Source organism: Urocitellus parryii, chromosome Y, assembly GCF_045843805.1.
Source record: "Urocitellus parryii isolate mUroPar1 chromosome Y, mUroPar1.hap1, whole genome shotgun sequence".
In the NCBI taxonomy this organism is placed as follows: domain Eukaryota; kingdom Metazoa; phylum Chordata; class Mammalia; order Rodentia; family Sciuridae; genus Urocitellus; species Urocitellus parryii.
The window spans coordinates 5695109-5701108 of record NC_135548.1 but is presented as its reverse complement, the minus strand read 5'-3'; positions in this window follow the sequence as shown (position 1 = coordinate 5701108).

Sequence of the window (6000 nt, the reverse complement as noted above, 5' to 3'; positions counted from 1 at the left end):
GTTGTAAAATATTAGTGGCTACTGTGTGGGAAAGGCTATGGAGAAGACTGCAGTGTCCCAAGACATTTAGGTTTAGGCTCCCAGGTGTGTGATAGGGCAAACTCTGAATCTGGGTTCTGTGTAAGTTGGCATGGGTGGATCTGGACCAGGCCTGGGCTCCCACAGTATTCTGCTGTCTGAAGAGATGGTCCTGTGCCAGAGGCTGGGCTCCAATCGGTACCTGCCAATGGAGGGGTGAAACCAGGCCTACTCAGAGCCTGGGTTCCATGCAGCCCATTTGGGTATATATGGGCCACCTAGCTTGATCTCATAAGGTAGTCTATTCTTTTTTTTTTTTTTTTTTTTTTTTGGAATACTATACTTACTTTACATTGTAGAAGTCTTTCACCTCTTTAATTCAGTTGACTCCAAGGGTTCCTTTTGTTGTTGTTGGTGGTGGTGTTTTTTGTTTGTTTGTTTGTTTGTTTTGGGGTTTTTTGAGGCCACTGTAAATGTGGTGGTTTTCCTCGTTTTGCTTTCTGAGAATTTGTCACTGATGTATAGAAATGACTTTATTTATGGTATTGATTTTATATCCAGCTACTTTGCTGAATTCATTTATTAGTTGCAGATTTTATTGGTGGAAATTTTTAGGTGTCCTAAGTATACAATCATATCATCTGCAAAAAAATGCAGACCTTAAAATTCTTTTTAAAATTTTTTCATCTGTCTAATTGCTATGGCTACGTTTTAGAACTACATTAAAAGTAGTGAAAGGGGGAATCCGTGTCTTATTCCAGTAAACAGAGGGAACATTTTCAATTTCTCTCCATTTAGAATGATGTTGGCCTGGGGCTAAGCATAGATTCTCTTTACAATAGTGAGGTATGTTCCTGACATACCTGGTTTTTCTAGCATTTTCAACCATGAAGGGGTGCACTTTTTCAAATGCCTTCTCTCTATATATTGAGAACATCATATGATTCTTATCTTTAAGTTTATTGATGTGATGAATTACATTTATTGATTTTTGTATGTTAAACCAACCTTACATCCCTGTGATTAACCCTACTTGATCATGGTGCACTATCTTTTTAATGTGTTTTTGTATTCAATTTGCCAGAATTTTATTGAGAATTTTTGCATCTATATTCATTAGCATATTGGTCTGAAGTTTTCTTTCTTTGAAGTTTTTTTTCTTTTCTTTCTTTCTTTGTCTGGTTTTGGCGTCAGGGTAATTTTGGCCTCATATAATGTGTTTTGAAGCATTTCCTCTTTTTACATTTCATGAAATAGTATGAGGAGCATTGATTAGTTTTTCTTTAAATGTCTTATAGAACTCAGCTGGGCATATCTCCAAATCTGGGCTTTCTTTGGTTGTAGGCTACTGATGTCATCCTCTATTTCCTGGCTTGAAATTGATTGAATTAGCAGTGTCACCTGCTAATCTTTTAGAAAAACAAGTTTTAACCATCAACACACAATCAGAACTTCCAATCTTCCAAATACATTAGAAAAACAGTTAATCACAGTAAAATTTACAATTCAATTTTGCTCTAGTTAGAGCCAGACCTCTTTACATATTTGGACTATTCTTGTTTTTTTTTTTACCTTTTCTTGATATATAAAGTTTCTATTTATGGAACCAGGATGGCAGGCAAGAGGGAGGCCACATTTTGTATTGCTCCATGACCTGGGATGCAAGTAGTGAGAATACTGCTTCTGTGCAAGCAGTCTTCCTACCTCCTGCACTTGTCCAGGGCTCAAGGCCTCAGCATCAGAGAAGGTCCCAAACTACTCACCACATAGGACTACTGGGTATGCAAGCAAGACCATCAGAGGTGGCAGCAGCACCCGTGAGGAACTTTTGACCACCATTGAGGGAGAAAGCATTTATGAGGCTCCCATGGAGGACACCCAGCTGCTTCCCATGAGTAGTAAATCAGACCAAGATTCATGTGTGGACCCCCATCTACCTAAATGAGGCTCTTCCTGTTGCTGCTGTCTTGGGACTCAGCAGCAGGGATTCAGCCCCCTATGTGCATACCCTACCTGACCATGGGAATTTCACAAGGCTCCCAAGTCAACCCACACTGCAAAACACATAGTTCACTGCTAAAGTCATGCCTGGCTTCCCCCACCCAATCCAACACCCCACTTCTGAAAGCAAGATCCTCCATCTTGGGTCACCTTCATCACTATCTTCCAGGTATCTAGTTTCTAACTTCCCCTCTCCCCAGCAGCTGCTAACCAGGTACAGTGGCATTCTGGTTACCTTCACCATCCGGAGGGCAGAGATACAAGCTAACAACGGATGACTCCACCTATTGAATGAGACAGGAAGCAGGAAAAATACTGATCTCCAACCAAAACAAGCCCTAGGTCTTTCTTCAAGATTTTTTTCCCTCTCCTCACATCACATCCCCAACATATGTAAAACCAAGTACTTTGCATAAATTAGGACTTTAAGGATGGGGACTTCTGAATAGTATGTTATAGAGGAGTTGTACACTCTTTTTATTCTTATTTTTTTTTCTTTTTCTTTTTTTTTCCCACAAATTTCTGCTACTTTAACATTTTTTTTATTTTTCTAGATATATATGTGTGTTTGTTTTATGTTCTCTCCTATCTTCCCAGTTACTTGTCTACCCAAATTTATTTCCTCTCCTTTCTCCTGCTACTAATCTTTCTCTTTATATTTCTCTTTTACACTTCCTAAGACATAATAGCTCTATATCTTTACCTCCTACCTCCTTAGCATATCAACTTATCCTTCATCTGCTTCTTTGTAACTGTAAACCCTTTTACAAACCTATGGGCTATATTGTAGATAATAATTAAATTCACAATATCTGTACATTGTGACCATATGTAAACATCTTATTAGCAAACACTGGTTTTTAGGGAGTATATGGTTTATATTGAGATCTGATAACATTGTCCTTCACCTCAAAGGAGTTGATCCCTACAGGAGCACTATAAGCCTGTAGGGTAAAAACAATAGTGCCTAGGATCCACAGTGCTAGGAGGGAAGACACACAAGCAATATAAAAAGACAAAGGAAGAAAGGGCCTGAAACAAATCAAGATACAACATTATTAGAATCCATGGCCAGCACAATAGAAGATATGACAGAAAGAGCTAAGGATGTACATAATTTAAATATTCTGCAAATTAAAGGATAATATAAAAGACCAAATACTAGCAGCAAAATATCATTTTTAAAAAGAGCTACATAAACAAAAGAAATACAGGAAGCAAAACATTACTTTGGTAGGAAGATAGAGATTCAAAAACAAAAAAGAAGAAAAGAAAGAAACCCATGAAATGAAAGAAAAATAATCCAAATTTTAAAAGTTCAATTAAAAGACTCACCAGCAGATTAGACCACTGGAAATATAGGACCTCAGACAATGAATATATGACCTCAGATATAAAAGACATCAGATATGAAGACATATATAATTTTGAAATGAATGTAGATCACATAATGTAAATAGTATGAAGCCTTGAGCATAACAGTCAAGAAATATGGCATAGCATAAAAAGAAAAAAGGTTTTTATTTTTAAGACATATTCATTGAAAAAATCTGCAAGAAAAAGCTCTTCAATGTACAACTTCAAAGTATAAATATAAATATCCTCACACAATTAAACTTCAGTCAGGATATTTTATGAAACTTAAGAAATACTTTTATTCTTCAGTTGCAAACAGCTGGAGCTGGTGCAATAAAGTGATTTTAGTGATTCTTAGGATGCAAATGTGTCTTGTGGCTCTGGTGGTGGTGGTCACTTCAACCTAAATGCATGATGAAATCACAGTGGACGACATATACAGAGTTATAAATCTCTGAATTTCTTATGTAATGGGAAAGTAATTGGGGTAACTCTTTTAACCATATAGGAGATAGATAAATAAAATAAGCTGGGAAATAGATAAAGGCTCTAATTTAACTATAAACATAGCTAAAAATGCTCTTATTTAAAATAATATTTTTCAATGTCTTGTTCGTTCAAATGTAGGACATGTCCAGTAGAATTTGTACTTTAGATTTTGGAATTTCCTTTGTCCTAGGCTAGCAATATAATGCACAACACCCTCTTGGTGGGCACAGCAGCATTGAGTGGCAGCTCCTGATCAATGACAGTATCATCAGTGGAAGGAAGCAGCACACTCCAGAGCACTGTGCTTCTTGGCATGTGGTGCGGTGCCTGATGCATTATTAATTTGAGATGTTTTCATTTATGATGGGCTTAAGTAAAGCAGCATCTATGATGCCAACTGGGCAGAGCTCCGGAAGCAGTTGAACATTTCTCATATGAACTGTTATTGGAACTTCCTTTACAGTGTATGGAAGAATGGAAATTTAAATAAATTAGCTAAGAAGAAAAGTGACACTTTGTAAAGGAGTGTGTCCTGTTAATTAAAAAAAAAAGTTTTAACCATCAAACAATAAACAAAACTTTGAGTCTCTCAAATACATTAGAAATACACAGTAATCACAGCAAAATTGACAATCAAATTTTACTCTTGTTGGAGACAGAGCTCTCTCTTTTCATTTTTGAACTTGACTTGTTTTCATGTTTTCTTGCTATGCATATATTTCTCTTTCTAAAGCATAGCTATATTGACAAATTCTGCAAGATGCCCTTCAATAGATGAATGGATAAAAAAATGTGGCATCTATATACAATGGAGTATTATGCAGCACTAAGAAATGACAAAATCATAGAATTTGCAGGGAAATGGATGGCATTAGAGCAGATTATGCTAAGTGAAGCTAGCCAAGCCCTAAAAAACAAATGCCAAGTGTCTTCTCTGATATAAAGAGAGCAACTAAGAACAGAACAGGAAGGAAGAGCATGAGGAAAAGACTAACAGTAAACAAAGACAAATGGGGGGAGAGAAAGGGAGAGAGAAGGGAAAGAATATGCAAATGGTAGGAGACCTTCAATGATACACAAAAGTATAAGAGGTTATGATGGGCAAGGGGGAGGGGGAAAAAGGGAGAGAATTGAACAACAGCAGAGGAGGCAGAGAGGGAAGGTGGGAGGGGAGGGGAGGGGGAATAGTAGGGGATAGTAAAGGTAGCAGATTAAAACAGTCACTAATATGCCATTAGGTAAAAATGTGAGTATGTAACAGATGTGATTCTGCTATCTGTATTTGGGGTAGAAATGGGAGTTCAAAACCCAATGGAGTCAAATGTATGAAAGATGATTTATCAAGAGCTCTGTAATGTATGGAACAATCAATAAAAAAATGTACAACTTCAAAGTATAAATATGAAAATCTTCAAAATCTTCAATACACTTAAGTTTAAGTCAGGATTTTTTTTTAAATAATGGGATGGTAAAAATTCTAAAGTTCTAAATATCTGGTGCTAGTGCAAGGAGGTGATTTCACTGATTCTTAGGATGCAAGTATTTCTAGTGCTTGTTATGGTGGTTGACACATCAACCTACATGCATGATGAAATTTCTAGAATTGTAGGGGAATGGTCTTCTTTGTGTGCTACATAATGAAGCCATGAGTGGTACTTTATTTTCTAGTTGTAAATTGCTTGAGGTTTAAAAGATAAACTACATGTTCCTTTCCTAAAGGAGATTGAAAATCAAATTAAGAAAGAAGTTAAAACTGAGAGATAAATTAATATTTAAAGAAAAATCTGATCTCTATAGCCACTATGTATTTTGTCTTCACTTTTTATTTTGGTAAGTTAAAAAAAATCAAAATAACTCAAGTTAGGCGAAATCAGAGAAAAAAAATAGCAAATGCTTCGCTGATACCTTCAATTTTTAAAACCATTTAGAACATTTTAACAAAATTAATTGAATTTTTATTAAAAAATCATATTAAATTATACAATATTATATAATCTGATTTAATTTATATTAAATTTCAATTAATTTTAATAAAATATTCTCAATGATTTTAGAAATTACAAGTGTTACGGAAACATTTGCTGTGTAATTGCTTTTTCAGTTCTCTGATATCACTTGACTTAAGCTAGAAATTTT